Source organism: Hermetia illucens, chromosome 3 (genome assembly GCF_905115235.1).
Source record: "Hermetia illucens chromosome 3, iHerIll2.2.curated.20191125, whole genome shotgun sequence".
NCBI classification, from domain to species: Eukaryota; Metazoa; Arthropoda; class Insecta; order Diptera; family Stratiomyidae; genus Hermetia; species Hermetia illucens.
The window spans coordinates 80,876,495-80,893,962 of record NC_051851.1 but is presented as its reverse complement, the minus strand read 5'-3'; the positions used below and the strand labels follow the sequence as shown (position 1 = coordinate 80,893,962).

The following is a 17,468-nucleotide window of genomic DNA, read 5'->3' as shown; positions in this document are numbered from 1 at the left end:
TAGGCTCCGAAATACCTTTCATACCGATATCTGTTGAAAGAAAGTTAATAATAGTATATTACCATAATTTTTTATAATTGGCTGGGAAACCCCTTTAAGTTCATCCTAGCGGCATGAAATTCTGCAGTGATGTAGGCTATAATGTAGAGCATGATCATACCAAGTTTGATGGAAATCGCACTATTACTAACAAATTTATAATACGTCGAAATTGTTGCTTCTTTGAAAATTGAAGACTATCAATGTCAATATCACCGGAAAGTGGATACTCTCACATAATATATGGATATATTACGTGCTACGTACTAAAAAATACACAAAACCTTTCGTACCTGAAGCGTCCAGCTTCTGGTTTCCCGACTTGTTTCTACATAACAAAAGTACTGCAGTTTTATAGTTACTTATAATGAAAACCTTCCAGTTTCACCTTTCCAGAAAACTGTAACGAAAAATATATTTTAACTGCATAAATATTTACTGAGAATGTATATAAATTTGTTGGAATTGTCGGAAGCAAATACTAAAACTACATTTATTAATACACATTTATTAGGTACACGGAAAGGAGATTTTGATAATTTTTGAATGTTCGGAAAACTCGGGATTATAATTGAAAATTATTTAAATCGACTTTAGTGTTATTTTTCTTAGAGCCCTGCCTTAATTCCAATTCACGTTTTCATTTTTCACTTCTCTCCTCGTTTACAACGAAGGAAACTAAGACCTGTTTTATATAACTACTAAATGAGACTTTTGTAATTTCTGAATAAGTGGTGTTAATTCAAGCTACTCTATCGAATAATATGAAGATTCTTAGTTTGTAGAGTGGTCTGTTTGGCAAGTTAAGTAAGCTGAGTTAACACCTCTGCGATATACTTATATAATTTGGCCGCCTAAAATGAATTCAAATTGTAGTCAATTTTCTTTTACTTTTAGGTCTATTGAACGTGAATAAAAGTATTTCATCGAATCATTCGGGACCAAATAGGATATAAATTCAACAGAAGGTAAAATTGACTTTGGTTTTCAATATTTCAATCTATAATAAAACGGAGATTGTTTGGTACGCAATTGACGGAAGAAACATCAGAAATTTCAAACGAAATTTCGGAGTAGTTAATGAGGGACGCTATTATTTCTCTACGAAATTTAATATTTTTTTCGAAAAACCTGTTTTTATCCAATTACACTGCCGTCACTCACGACTCACATGATAAAATGTTAAATAGTTGCCAAGCTCTTATGGCTGATAATAATTTTTGAATTCATTTTTACATATATATATGTTACACATGCACCTACATTTTTAGATACACAAAAAGTATTAAATACAAAATGATCATGTTTGTTTTCTCTAGAATGTTTAAATAATGCGTTAGAGCATTACATCCGTTGAATGGGTATGATAATTGAAGTCTATTCTACCAGCACAATGTCCATTTCAAATGGGTAATTAAGTGCTAATTTCAGGTGCGGAACTTCAGATGGATAGCTACGTCGATAGCGTTTTACGTATCATAATTTGGACACATGATAGTTTGGGAAATTTGATTGTTGTAATATTTTTAAGAGAAATTCTAAAAGCAGACGTAGATTGGTAACCATTTGGAATTTGGACTTATTTTCAAGAAGCTTCGGAATTATATAGTGGCAAGTTCTTGAGGGACTTTGACCAATGGTTTTGTGCGTGCGCCTTATGAATCCGGCACATGTTTTTCGCAATTATAGAAAGCAGAACCAACGATTGTTTTGGAATCTACGAAGCTGCTTTTTGTTTAATTTTAGTCTATGATACTTGCTGTAGAATACAGAATAGATAAGAGAATAAGAAAGTTAGATCGTTGATAAATGAACAAGTTAGCAATCCTTTCTCTTCGAACTGTAGGTTTCCCATTCGATAATAGGAAAAAATGAAACATCTTACTCATAACAGCCATGGTTTATTTCTGAGCACTCAATGTGGGAATAACTACATTGTGTCGACAGATTTGGCCAACCAAATTTTTGAAGGTTGAAAGTTACAGAAAGTGAGTGACGAGTTAAGTTTGATTTGCACTTATTTAAGTGATCGCTTATTTGCGCTATCAATTTCTGCCTCTGTGATCATTTGAATGTGAGAAATCCACGGTTGACGTATTCTCAATATTTGTGCAAAATGCTTGAATGGATGAGGTATCATAATGAGATGTTTACTGTTTGCATGTGATTTGCCAACTTATAAGTTGGCCATTTCATTTCACATTGCGGCCGAAAAAGTCTGAGCTCTATTTATCATGCAAGTCTATATAAATTTTAATTAGATATTGGCAATGAATATCCATGTGATCGGAGGGTCTACTTCTCATATATCTTTATGTAAATCGCTCGCCTTGTGCGACTATTCAATTTCATCACGTCTTATTTGAACTTTCTTCTCGCCAGAAAACAGAGGGAGCGCTAGAATAAGGATTTATTATGGAAAGTGGGTTAAGGACGATGCAAACTATATTTCTTAGGTGCAGAGTCATATTAGCTTTACGAGTGACGATCTGTCTAGTATAGTAGCCATATGTATCATTTCATTCACTTTACTTAAATGCAGTATATTAGCTCCCTACATCAATTCAATTATTTTTCTTTTAAATTACTAGCTCCTATCGTGGGTGCATTATGAATACAATTCTATGGAGATGGAAAAGTCTTGCACGCGACGAGGATTCTCCGAGTAAAATTCCGCGCGTAAGGGCTAGTGCTAGTGCCGTGTAGGTGATGCACATGACTGCGAGTTGATGCGAGCACGTGGCAGTCTCTGTTATAACAACAGATATTGCACAGCTGTCTATGGCTTACCACATCCCAGCGGGAAAGACGGAGATTCCTTAAAGATTCATTTTGGATTAATGGTAATGGATCTTAATGGAATCATTGAGCAAATGATGCTTTAAAATTCCTTTATGGGAAGCTTTTTGGAAACAATCGATCCATGTTTGGTCTCCTAAGAACTACGAAGCATGCATTTCCTGCTGAGATTGGATCAAGAAACACACACAAGAAACTCATCCACGCGTTATCGACACTCCAATACTACCTAGTCCCTATCCGAAAGATGCATATGAAATTCGGTGCTTCTTTGCTGCTGAAGTTGCTCCTAATGAGGATAGTCTCCTTGTATAGAAGTTTTCGAATATTATTTTTTATCATGGATGCATGGTTCGGTCAACGATTTGATCATGTTGCGTATTAGCAACTTCATTTTTAGCATTTGTTGCGGGCAAATATGAAACATTAGTTATCCAAGTATTGCTGAGAACAGGTGATATTGCGGGGACTTTTTTATGTGGATGCTTTGTTCTGCGATTGGGGTTTTCTTTGTTCAGGGAGTTGTATGAGTGGTGTTACTGTGGGAGCGCGATTTCGAGAGGTAAATCGACTGGAGTCGACGACAGTCGAAGATCTTGATATATTCGTGGTGAAATTTAATGGATAAAACTTGTCTACTTTAATGTCAAAATTAAGTGAATTAACTTGTCGGTAATATCAGAAAAGATAATAGTGAATATACGTAAATATAGAGCCAGCAACTCGATTGCCCATACATAGTGTGTGCCAACTTTTCATAAACCTTTTGTGAATCTTTCATTCATATGGATACTGTTTCTTAGTAAACACGTTTATGTGTATTAATTAAGCGCTTTATGATGAAGCCAGTAGTGGGCATTCACTAAATTCAGCGATATAGGGCGATTGAAGAGCTGATCAAATTTTGATGCAATTATTTCTCTCGTTAGCCACAGTATTGTGAACTGAACTGCTTTGAATAAATCAATCTTTTTAGCATGTTAGCATTATGCCAATCATAAACGTACGAACGACCCTACCTATAAAAAAATGTATAGGGGCACTAATGATGGTGACCGGTGGTGAGTCAATGGAGAATCCGTCGAGAATCCCCGCCAACATTGAGCACGTACACAGAATGGTGTATTTCTGTATTTCATCAAGGGAAGCTGCTAGGGATTTAGGTACAGCTGGCAATATTATGAGAATTGTGTTCATTATGAGCTTTTTATAGGTTTATAGGTCATTTGTTCGACAAATTGACAAATAGACATTCATCGATCCACTCTTAGTCTGTTTTCACCCCATTCAGAAGACTGAAATACTGATCTTTGAAGACAAGTGGGATCAATCTGAGATCTGTCTTACAAACACCTGCATGGAAGGGGCTTGCTAGCTATTTACTCTATAAAAAGGGCTTAGCGGATCGACTTGCTGCAACATCGACTACGCCGTTGCCTCCAATGCCACGAGAGCGTAGATTTTAATTAAGGTTTGTAGACACGTCTTTCGGACACAACATGTGTCCTTCTTCAGGGCTGGTTTTTTTAACATTACTTATTTTGTATTACAAAAGCAGCATTGAAGAAAGACACATGTTGTGTCTGAAACACGTATCTGCAATCCTTAAATAAAGTCTATAGTTGAACTGAAAACTTCTACTGGTCTGTGTAAAGGATCCACTTTCGTAAATTCTATACCCTCTTTCTGGAATTTATCCGCAGTACGGAAGCAGAGCTAAATCTTTCGATTTGAAGACTCATTTCTTCCTTTCCTCTCCCTGACTCCCCAAACTCGCGCTAATTAAGAACCATCTTCTACTTTTATCGCTTGATTATACCAAGGAAAGGGGGGAACTGAAAACATCTTGTCTTATGAATGAATATGAGACAGAGGAAACATCGATTGAAGACGTGAATTGTTCCTCGCAATCGCGTCACTCGGGGCCGGTCCGTGTGGTTGTTATACGTAGCGAATGAATTTCTAGACCTGCTTCCTACTGGCGAGGAAATGAGAATGCAATAAACTGCGATTGGATAATATATTTTCGAAGTGACTGATGGATGCAGAAGTTTCTGAAGTCAAGATCGATTTACTTTTTATTCTTATTTAGTTCGGCGGACTTTGTCATCGTTTTGGGTTTGGAAAAGTTGATTTGAGTAATTGGCCTCCTTTAGGAAAAGTTCAGTTGCCTAGTTGTTTGAGAGTACATTGATGCATTGACTTCTAATTCAAAATGATGGTGAACCATATTTAGGATAATACTCTAGACGAGACTTATTTCAGGGAATTGTCATATACTTTTCTACACGTTTTGCATATTAGCGCGCTTTTTTACGTGCGTTCTAAAGTGCTTCAGGGCATTAAACAATTGTGCAATCATTTGTATCTTTTTCTGAATAGAAAAATAACTTAATTGCCAGCCTAGAGCATCAACAGAGAAGTGATCGCTTTAGTTTTGTTGACGATAGTTAAAAGGTTACGTTGCGGGTCGACAAGCCTTCAGCTAAATTGCACCCCATTAAGCAGAGGAGAAAATTCGCGTTAGCAACAAATTCAAAACAGAATCGCTGACGGGTTAAATACAAATTAAGTCAACTATAATGCTAAGCAGAATATTCAGTTATACCGGGGTTGAGAGTAGACACTCCAAGAACTAATGATATACAATGAACCTAGTTGCTTACATGAGTGGAAGTTACAGAAGTGTTCATGGAGCCAGGGATTTTATTTACGAAAGTTGGGGAAAGTTGCTTTTCTGAAAAAAAAAAACACAAGCGTTATGCTAGCAAATGGGGTAGTTTGGTATGAGCCTAACCTATACACTCACAATGATCCACTTCGCTAAGCGGTGATGAATTTTATACTCACCTGATTTTTCAAAAAATTGAAAGAGCTTCTTAATTTCACTTTTGTTAATCATGAACTTGTAGAAATTTTTACAAAAACTAACTAACTGCTAAATATAGATAAATAAAAAGTTGGTACTACTCCTCAAGTTCAAAAGCTAACAGGAGGCATCCTCTAATTTGGCTAGGATCAAAACTGCATCGATTGGAAACTGTGCTTTTGGTTACCAGGGAAAACAGACTTTCATAGGCTACTTTCTGGTACGGGATGGATGCTGGAGTAAGAAAATCCTTTGATACAAAATATTTTCTCTAATTAGCACATTTCTCGTTATCGGTTGTTTACCGAATAACTGCGAGATGTAGAGTGATGCAAATGGGAAAATTGACAAAACATAAACGTTGAAGATAACGAACTTCATAAATTAGAACATTGCTAAAATGGAGGCAAATGAACAAACATTTGACCGGACTACTTGCTTGTGAAATTCAAAGTCAAACTTAAAAAATTAACTATATTACGCCTGCACAAACCGCGCACGACATCCCCGCAATTGTAACTACCTATATTGGTGAATACCAATGAATTGAGACACGGTCGAATGTTGCCCATAATTTGTATCATCCAGTCTTTACTATTCTTTCTTCGAACGATCCCACATTCAAATGGGAGGGGTTATTATGAGTAGTTCCAGGGGAAAGCCGTGAAGTCCAACGGCTTTAGCTTAGTTGAGAGTTTTAATAACCGAAGTGGTTTCACAAATGTTGGAAGGAGCAATTCGTATCCAAATGTTGAGGTGGCTAACCATTTCATCAAGGAAAAGCGTAATCTCACCGAATGTTATATGGTTGGAATCGTTCTTTCCACCTTTTATTCCAAATTATTCCAAAATGTTCAAATTGCCTAAATATAATTAAATATACACCATTATCATTTGTTTCCTCATCTTAGAATTTAGCGAAATTACGCAATATATTTCAATCTGATTCGTGGGAATCATTACAATACTATTTTATGCTTAGACTCAACACTCCATTTCATTTTATTTCTACAATAACAATTAAACTGATAACTCTCGAAAAATAATTCCAACATCAAATATGTAAAAGACAGTGTTATCTCAACCTCAATTTGCATTCTAGCAATTTCATTATTTGGAACCACCGCAACCTCACCTAGCCCAGTTCACCATTAATTTCCCATTCAGAGTAAATTTACAAGGACTGACCGCAATCGCTGGTCGGGTTACATCAAAACCATATCACAAAGGGACACTTGAAAGAAGGTGCTCCGAGATTCAGGGAAAATTGTGATGGTTTGAATTGATTCAACCTAAAATGTTTTCACTTGTTGCATCCTATGCATTTTGAACACTATGAGATATTTTTATGAGACCAGGATTGTGAAACTGAAGTAAAAAGTGGAAGGAGTTTGACAATTTAGCCTTCTGTCTTCCATCTGTGTTAATTTGCAGTGTCTTATAATTAAGTGAATTTCAAATCATCATCATCAACGGCGCAACAACCGGTATCCGGTCTAGGCCTGCCTTAATAAGGAACTCCAGACATCCCGGTTTTGCACCGAGGTCCACCAATTCGATATCCCTAAAAGCTGTGTGGCGTCCTGACCTACGCCATCGCTCCATCTTAGGCAGGGTCTGCCTCGTCTTTTTAAGGTTTTGTGTGAAACAAAACCTTATTAGAATCAGTTCAGTGTCTTTTTTTTTTTTTTTTTTTTTTTTTTTTTTTTCATCGTTGGAAGGTGGAAAGGTTCAAAACCTACTGCTGGCTCCTGCCAAACAGTTATGTGAGACTTCTACTCACTAAAACCACCTCCTTCCTCTTCCACTCTCCCCACGGGACTGCTATAAGCATTGCATCGTGGGGCTGGATCAGTTCTTAACTGCGGCGCATTATTGTTCGCTCCCTTTCTTGCTTTCTTCGCAGTTCTTTATGCCTTAGCTGTTCATGAATCATTTTCAGCTCAATTACCACTTGATTCCAAGCCTCCGTTGATTCCAACATAAACTCCACTATATTTCCAGGTGTTAAGCGCCTGTCTGCGATCGCCTCCAGCCTAGTTCACTGTGCTGTGAACCTTGGGCACTCAAACACAACATGCTCCGCATTCTCAGCGACGTTACCACATCTTGGGCACCATGGTGACTCGTCGTGTCCAAATCGATAAAGATAAGCCCGATAACCTCCATGTCCACTTAAAAACTGTGTTAGCTCGTAGCTTACTTCCCCGTGATTCCTTTCCATCCATATTCGAATGTGTGGAATGATACGGTAGGTCCAACGGCCAGTTTGTGCCTCGTTCCACCTCTTTTGCCATTTTGCGATGGATTCTCGCCGTGCTAGTTGCCGTCGAAGTACAATAGACTCACCGATTGCATACATATTGTCGTAGAGACGCCGATCTTCATCCGCCAAGATGTCTATGGGGATTGTCCCTGCCAGTACATATGCTGCCTCTCCCGATGTCGTTCGATAAGCACTGCATACCCGGAGTGCACTTAGTCGATACGCCATTCCTAGTTTTCCGCAGTTTGATTTGTTTTCCAGAACGGTTGCCCAAACTGGAGCTGCGTAGAGTAGCACGGAACTAACTACCCTTGAAATAAGACGACGTCGACTTTGTCTTGGTCCACCAATGTTCGGTAGTATCCTCGAGATCGTTACAGCGATGGAAGATGCTTTAGTTGCAGCGCACTCAATGTGTTTTTTAAAGTTGAGTCTTTTGTCAATCATTACTCCCAAATATTTAAGCGACTCTTGGGAGTAAATTGTTTTTCCACCAACTTTAATTTTTACGGTCGTGTCTTTCCTCCTTTTGCTGATTAGCACTAGTTCCGTTTTATGTTCAGCAAGTGATAGACCGGACTCTTTCAACCAGGAATTGATCTCCCATATCGCTTCATTTGCATAGATTTCGATCTCGTCTAAGCGTTTTGCCACTATTGTTACCCCGATATCGTCCGCAAAACCAATAGTTGTCACGCCGTTAGGAAGGCGTAGCGTCAGCACTCCGTTGTACATAATTAACCACAGTAAGGGACCTAAGACAGACCCCTGTGGTACGCCGCACGTCATTGGGAATAATTTCTCTCCATCGTCCGAGTCGCAATATAATCTTCTTCCAAGAAGAAATGCAACAACGATGCGTACAATGTACTTTGGAACCTTTAGTCTGGTTAGAGCCTCTACGATTTTCGTCCACTTTGCAGTGTTGAAAGCATTTTTTACATCGAGGGTCACCACTGCGCAGCATTTGTCATCTTGTATTGCAGCGCGAGCCAGGCCAGTCACCATGCTGATTGCATCGATGGTTGATCTCCCCTTACGAAACCCGAATTGTTTGTCGGATAGGCCTCCTTCCTTTTCCGCAACAGCGAGCAGTCTGTTGTATAATACTCGTTCAAATAGTTTACCAATGGTATTGACCAAACATATCGGTCGATATGAGGAGGGGTCTCCCAATGGTTTACCTGGCTTCGGAATAAGTATCAACTTTTGCAGCTTCCATTGCTCGGGGAATTCTCCTTCTCTGAGGCATGCCGTAAAAACTTTAGCAAACATACCTGGTGCTGACCTGGCTGCCACTTTCAGGGCGATATTCGGGATTCCATCTGGCCCTGGGGTCTTATTTTCAGCGAATTTACTTGCTGCATCAAAAATTTCCTCTTCTACCACTTCAGGGATTTCGTCGGGGTTTACATGCACTTTAGGCAGATTTGTGTAGTTCACGTCCTCTGGGAAGAGAGTGTCCACTATGTTTTGTAGTAATTTTGGACAGGTAATCGGTGGGGAGCGCTTGCCTTTCAGTGATGACATTACAGACCTGTAGGCGCCACCCCATGGATCAGAATCAGCTTCGGTACACATCCGCTTGAAATGTTCGGATTTGCTCTTCGTGATAGCTACTTGCAATTTTTTCCTCGCGTTCTTGTATTGCATGTGCAGCTCAACGAATTCAGGTTGATTTCTTCTGCGCTGGGAGCATCTCCTAGCTCTGAGGCAGTTTTTCCGACATTCCTCAATTTCTGAATTCCACCAGAAATTGGGATTTCGTCTTCGGAAAGCGCTACGCCGTGGCATAGAGGCATCACATGCCCGCTGCAATTTTTCCGCGGCCTGTAAAGCTTTTTCTTGTGCGCTTCCCGATACTAATGTGTCATCTAGAAGTACCTCCTTGAACATTTCTTCATCGAATTTGTTAGTTACCCAGCTCATCGTTATTCTTTTTTGTGGCTTCATGTAATTCCTACGCGAGGTTTGGAAGACAATAGCCTGATGATCGCTGTGTGTGTACTCTTCGCTAACATGCCACTGCAAGTCTTTGATAAGGGTGTCACTGACGAAAGTGAGGTCTACTACCGATTGTAATTCTCCCCTCCGGTATGTGTTGGCTCCCCCAGAGTTCGCAAGTACGACATTTAGACGCGAGAATGCCTCTAGCAGTATTTGCCCCCTTGCATTTGTTTTTCTGCTTCCCCATTCTTCTGCCCATGAGTTGAAATCACCGGCAATTATTTTGGGATTATAGCGCCTGGCATCAAAAGATAGTTTCTCAAGCAACAAAGTGAATTCCTCCAGCGTGAGGCTCGGGGCTGCGTAACAACTATAGATGTATATACCTCCTATTTTGACACGTGTAAATCCGTTCTCTGGATGTTTTTTTACATCTTCTATAGCACGACTTCCGCAGCTCCATATCGCGGCTTTGCTGTTTTTGTCAGCTACCCATACTCCGCTATGAAGATTTTCATATTGTTCGCATACAATAGCTACGTCGACATTATTTTCAAACACGCTCTGGGAGAGCAGGTCTTGGGCCGCTCGACAGTGGTTCAGATTTAGTTGCATAAACTTCATTTGTGCTTATTTATGAACGCCTTTCTGAATACTGGGCAATTACTGCTTCCTGCAATGTGGGCGCTGTCGCTATTTTTCATTTCGACACAGAACACGCATTTGGGCTTTCCGTTGCAATCCTTCGCAAAATGGCCTTGCTCTCCGCACTTACGACACAGACTAGATCTGTCTTGTGAGCTGGTACAGGCTTTCGCAATGTGACCGAACTGCCAGCACTTAAAACATTTATGCACCTGACTTTGCTCTCGTATCCGGCAAACCACCCATCCAATACGAACTTTACCTGCTGCTATAGCCTTTTTTGCTGCTTCGACAGGAAGACTTATCGACGCTATCTGTGTATCCCAGTGTCTGTCCGTCCGTCTGTCTGTCTGTCTGTCTGTCTATCTGTCTGTCTGTCACAGCCGATTTATTCGGAAACGGCTGTAACAGTGTAACAGGTCTCGTTCTCAGAACCTATCCAACCGAAAAATCTGAATAAAATCTCAATAGTGCATCTCTACGAAATCTAGGCCTCAAAATATATCCGGTGCCGATATCTGCACAAATAAAGTTAATAATAGTATATTTCCACATTTTAGAAATTTACCCGGCACCCTCCTTATGTTCGTCCCAGAAGTACAAAATTTGGCATGGGTACAATGAAGAATATGCACAATTTGGTCAAGTTTGAAGAAAATCCAACTATTATTAACAAAGTTATAGGGGGTAAAACTTTACCATGTTTCGTGAATTTGATGCATTATACACCTAACCTGCATGACGTCATCATTACATATCAATTCGTCAATACCACAACGAAATGAGTTCTTAAGAATGAGGTCGCAAAGAATTATTTTGTTTTAGTTTTTTAGTCATTTGCATATATCAATTACTCCAACCAGACATGTTTGTATGTTGGTATATAGTATATGCGTGCTAATGAACTTTGCGGGTAGAGCCTAATTCAGATAGATATAAGAAGTAAATCGGAAATATGGGTACGATTAATTTATATACGTGCCTATATGTGTACAGTATTCGAAAATATGCAGTTTGTTTCTTTAGGGTGAGCGTAACATCTACGGCTGTAATATGTACGTATGTCTCGTAGTTTTGTAGCTGTATACGGGTAGAAAAATGTGCGTTGATAAGATGAACACAAAACCTTTATACCCGAAGCACTAGCTTCCGGTATTCCGACTTGTTTTTCTTCTGCCATAGATATTGCCCTTATAGACTTTCCGGGTGTGATCATCCTCATCCATACGGATTAAGTGAAAGGCCCACCGTAACCTATTGAGCCGGATTTTATCCACAACCGGACGGCCATGGTATCGCTCATAGCTTTCGTCATTGTGTAGGCTACGGAATCGTCCATCCTCATGTAGGGGGCCAAAAATTCTTTAGAGGATTCTTCTCTCGAACGCGGCCAAGAGTTCGCAATTTTTCTTGCTAAGAAGCCAGTTCTCCAAGGAATACATGAGGACTGGCAATATCATAGTCTTGTACAGTAAGAGCTTCGACCCTATGATTAGACGTTTCAGGCGAAACAGCTTTCGTAAGCTGAAATAGGTTCTGTTGGCTGCCCACAACCGTGCACAGATTTTATCGTCATAGCTGTTATCGGTTGTGATTTTCGACCCTCGATAGGAGAAATTGTCAACGGTCTCAAAGTTGTATTATCCTATCCTTATTCTTCTTCGTGTTTGACCAGTGCTGTGTGATGTTGTTGATTGATTCGTCTTCGGTGCTGACCTTGCCACCATATATTTTGTCTTGCCTTCATTGATGGGCAGCCCAATATCTCGCGCCGCCTGCCCGATCTGGATGAAGGCAGTTTGTACGTCTCGGGTGGGTTTTTTTTATTTTTTAAAGTCCATCCTCTCTGAGGTTCCTTTCGTGACTCCGTAACATCGGTTTTCGGTGTAGGGTTGTCAGCCCTACCCAACCCCCAACCTGGAGGACCAGTTGGTACAGTTTGTCCCGTTTTTAGGCGCGGGAGACTCGCCTTCATTTTAAATGACATTGTAAAAGACTTTATTACTTTGATACATTCGTTTAGTGTTGTCTTTTCTTTCTCATTCACTTACCTAATAAGGACACTATTGACAAACAAAGGGAGGGGAAAGGCAAACTGAAAAATATGCAAAGGGAGAAGAGCAATTAAAGGCTCCCTCCTTTCTTGGTATGCATATTAAAGTTGCAGCGACGTCCATGTTTTCATTCTTAAAAAGTTTCTCACGGTTCCTGGGCTGCATGGATCCGTTTCCACATACGGTTATTACAAAATTGCGCTCAAGTCACCAACTCTCCTTTCTTCTTCTTATCCCGGTAAAAGCGGAAGAGAAGGTTCTTCCAGACAAAATTTAGCCTGTAGTCTTCCAGTAAATTCGCGCGAAATTGAGAAGTTTCAACTACTTTAACTTTGACATTAACAGCCGGATTCCCATGAAACTTGGCATGCGTATGCGCAATAGTGTCGTCTATATTGAATGGATGGAGGGAGAGGTTTTCAGTTAATTTCTAGAAGTTAAAAGTATTCTATTATATTAGTAAGTTTATTTGTGCAGATATCGGAATGGGACATATTTTGAGGCCTAGATTTCATACATGCAGACCAACCTGATTTTTTCTAGACTTTTGGGTTGAGAAGTTTCCAGAAAACAGCCTGTCTTTAAGTGTGGACATTTGGGCTCTTTATTCGCGCAATTTACGATTTCCGGCAAAACTAATATCAGATTCGAAAAGTACTAATCGGAACCTGATTGACATTTCATATCCATAAATTATACTCTAATGTTTTGACGTAAATATGTTATAGCCCCGCTTTGAGGAATTATGGTGTTTTAAAAGAGGGGGTGAAATAATCACTATCATCTTTTAAGGGCATCCGAAAGATTTGATATTTCTCTTTCTTCTACGTATCCTCCTAATCCTGTACCACCACGGAGTAGGCTTGCAGATTCACACTTGACCATGATGGGGTCACTTCCCCTTCCCTTTCTATAAAGGAAAGGTTGAAAATTCAAGCTTTAGTAAAATTATAATTCAGCCGTCAAACTGAAAACTGAAGGCAAATTGAAAGAAATTCCAAGAGAAGTTTGTTCCAGGATATCGATGGAGAAAACGAAAAAATGAGAACACATTGGCCTGGTAAGATAAAAACATAGGAACCTGACAAACGAGGAGATTATGCATTGTTTTCTACAGTTAGAAGCACCGACGCTGGATTTTGATCAAACTTGGGGATAATATACTACCAACTTTTATAATTCGGATAAACTTAAGGTGGGTTTTACTCAGTTTTCCCAAAAATGTGGTAATATACTATTAGTAACTTAATTTGAACAGATATCGATCGAGTAGTTTCTGAGAATGGGTCCGTTAAAAAATCATCACTTTCCACCCCTCCGACTCACCGCCTTTCTAACAAAACCAAGACCGGCTTTGAAAAGTACTAATCGAAACCTTTCATTTGACATCCCACATGACTATATTCTGTGAAAAAAAATTTACACCTCCCCTTTACACCACATTGACCACATTGCCTCCTACATCCTCATCATCATCATCAACAACGGCGCGGCAATCGGTATCCGGTCTAGGCCTGCCTTAATAAGGAACTCCAGACATCTCGGTTTTGCGCCGAGGTCCACCAATTCGATACCCCTAACAGCTGTCTGGCGTCCTGGCCATCGCTCCATCTTACGCAGGGCCTGCCTCGTCTTCTTTTTCCACCATAGATATTGCCCTTATAGACTTTCCGGACTGGATCATTCTCATCCATACGGATTAAGTGACCCGCTCACCGGAACCTATTGAGCCGGATTTTATCCACAACCTGATGGTCATGGTATCGCTCATAGATTTCGTCGTTATGTAGGCTACGGAATCGTCCATCCTCATGTCGGGGGGTCAAAAATTCTTCGGAGGATTCTTCTCTCGAACGCGGTCAAGAGTTCGCAAATTGCCTCCTACAGAATCCTGCAGTGTACCGTTACGGTTTTGAATGTCCGTCAATTGGATTGTTGCGCCAACGATTATTATTCTTATTATATTATATATTGTTAATAATAGTCGGATTACCTTCTAACTTTCCACAATTATGTGCCATATTATCGCCTATGCTGCATAAAATTTTATACCTCTAGGGTTAACTTAATGGGGACCTTCCGGAAAATTTTCAAAACATGGTAATATGCAACTATTAGCTTTATTTGTGCCGATTTAATATAGTTGCATTACTGTGATTTTTTTCAGAATTTTCGGTGGAATAGGATCTGAGAACGAGACCTTTTTCCCTTTTTGGGGCACACATTTTGAGCCCTATCTCCCCTGTGTTTCACCCAATATCAAAATTAACATCAGTTTCGAAAAGCAGCGATCGAGTCATCATTTGATACTCCACATGACCATATTCTGTGGAAAAAAATTTCACTCCCCTTTGCATGTATAGGGAACCCCCCTTCAAACTCAACACAAAGTAACGTCACTCACTGCATATAAAGAAACACACAGACCACATGTTCTCTTCAAATTTTGTGACAATCGGTTCAGCTGTTTCTGAGTAAATCGGGTGTGATAGACAGACAGACTGACATTCAGACATTGAACCGATTTTGATAAGTTTTTTTTTTGACACAAAACTGGCGACCCGGATACCATATTCACTCGAGTGAATTCGTTGTTTAGGAAAAAGCCAGGAGTATCTGCGCAGAAGATCAAACTATAGAGTAGTGAAATATGATATTTCATTGACCAAGGTATAAAAAATTATAATGCAGTTTCCGGTACGCAGGAGAACTCCATTGTAATGGATGATGCTCTGAAATTTGAAAGGATAGGATATATATATATATAGCACTTTTAATCGATACATCAACCCGGAACGGATACAGAAGCAACAAGCTGAAGTAGTGGAGAGGAACGTCAGCAGATAGGAAAATAGCCCGAACTGCAGGCTGGTCATCCATTTCGGTGCTGTGATGCAGACTGACCCTATATCGAATGATCAATTACTTGAATACTTTTTCTCATTTGAAGTGCTTGTTTCCATATTTAGACGGGTAAACAACAAAGGGTCATCCGGTGTAGATGGAGTACTGAGTATATCGCAGCATTTGGCGGACTTTGTTGTTGCATTCATCTCAATAATCTTTTGAATAACTTCCCGGGGCAATGGAAGAAATCTCGTATTTTCGCTGTCTTAAAATAAGGGAAGGACTCTTCCAGTCCAAAAAATTGCCGCCCAATCAGCTTGCTGCGTAACATCGGTAAAGTGTTTGAAGTTTTGGTGCTTAAAGTCAAGAAGCAGTTGCTGATGTTCTGATTACCTATATGGAACATGAATACGTGACTGAGGTGCAAGGTGAACAGAAGATTTTCAACAATATTTAGTTTTTCACAAACAGCTGGTGTAATGAAATTCAATGCACAAAAGTGTGAAACAAATTCTGTTCCGGGATTCCTTATTGTATGCCAGCAAGAATATGAGAAAGAATTACAAAAAGATTTTTCGTCGAAAATGAGGATAGAACTGGACGCATCCCCCACAAAAAATATGTGAAATACCTGGGCGTATATACGGACGAAGGTCAGCACTTTAATTATCATAGTAAAATGGTAACAGAAAACGCACACAAGGCATTCATATCGCTCCGGAAACTTTTTTCTACTCATTGCCTGATCAAGGTAATCTGCTATCTTACTCAGGTTGGACTAACACACACTTATGGGTGGAGAAACTAAGTTTGTTGTTGAACCTGGCTAAACAGGACGTCTACGTCAAATTATAGACGCTACCTCACCCATGGGGTGATGTTGAAATTGCTGCTGCACCGAGAATCGATACGGTGCCCGTGAAATTAATTTGCTACAATATTGTGCAATCCGCGTCGTATGGCGAGAATCCTTGGGTTTCCCGGGCTTTCTTCCCAGAAGATGGTTATTGTGAGAAGATTCTACCAACAAGCTTCATTTATACCGAAGCGTTCGTGTATCTGGACCGGAATGGTCTAATTATTGATTCTGCGGCGTTCCGGTTATTTATAACATATGTACATAGGCAAAGCACCGACAAGAACATACAGTACCCCAGAGCTTGACCGTGGGGCTGTGGGATTCAACTAGAAATATTCCAGAGCATAACACGCTACGTCCTTGGTAGTTTTCCGTGAGTACTATCACGACTTCTTAAGACACGGATCAATTTTACGACCATAATCAGAGCCCCGCAACATGAATGACAAGCAACACGATACCAGTTTAAACTGAATGCATGGCTCTATATTCATATTGGAAAATACTCGAGCATGATCGTCCTAATTAATCCTTGAAGGACCCGCCTACTACATTACGGTCGGCAAACAGTAGTGAGCATAACTTTCCCCAGAACTAACTCGGAGAGATTCTCCTGGACCATTTGGTTTTGGTTTGGCCGCCAGGGTTGCGGTCCCGTCTTCTTCGGGGTTTCTTTTCTGAGAACTGCAATTGGTCCTAACTATACACAACACATAACAAGCATGTAAGTCTAACGTTGCAAACTTATTGTAGAATATGAGGATAATTATATTAAGTTCTCATGTGTAAGTTCGTTTTTGCTAATTTTTTAAGTAATAAAATTTAAAAATATAAATCAATGATTGGAGTATATGTAGCGTACACGTTGCGAATGTAAGACATTGAACAAATAAGAAAAAGAGGAGAAAAAAAAAAGAAGTATAGGAGCGAAAAAACAATACCAGCTTAGATTAAACTGATTTAAGCTATGCTGTTAGATAAGTTTTTTACCTGCTTTACTTATCAAAGAATTTGAAAATATATTATATGTTCAAAATACAATACAATACAATTTTAAAACTCAAAATTGGAAGGGAATATTTCAAAGTCCTCTTCTTTATCAGCTTTTGCCCCGTCCAGAGGCGAGATCGACTTGTCTTGATT

General features: G+C 39.6%; 1 protein-coding gene across 2 annotated transcripts in view; it reads left to right on the top strand.

The window, feature by feature from the left end:
- LOC119651575 (sodium-coupled monocarboxylate transporter 1) overlaps positions 1–17,468 on the top strand; it is a 301,298-nt gene that overhangs the window by 134,720 nt on the left and 149,110 nt on the right. Inside the window, exon 3 of one of the 2 annotated variants that reach the window (XM_038055211.1) lies at positions 937–1,007. The exons of the other annotated variant lie outside the window; for it this stretch is intronic. The gene's annotated coding sequence lies outside the window, so the exon portion shown is untranslated. The remainder of the gene's footprint in view (positions 1–936; positions 1,008–17,468) is intronic. 2 annotated transcript variants of the gene reach the window in all.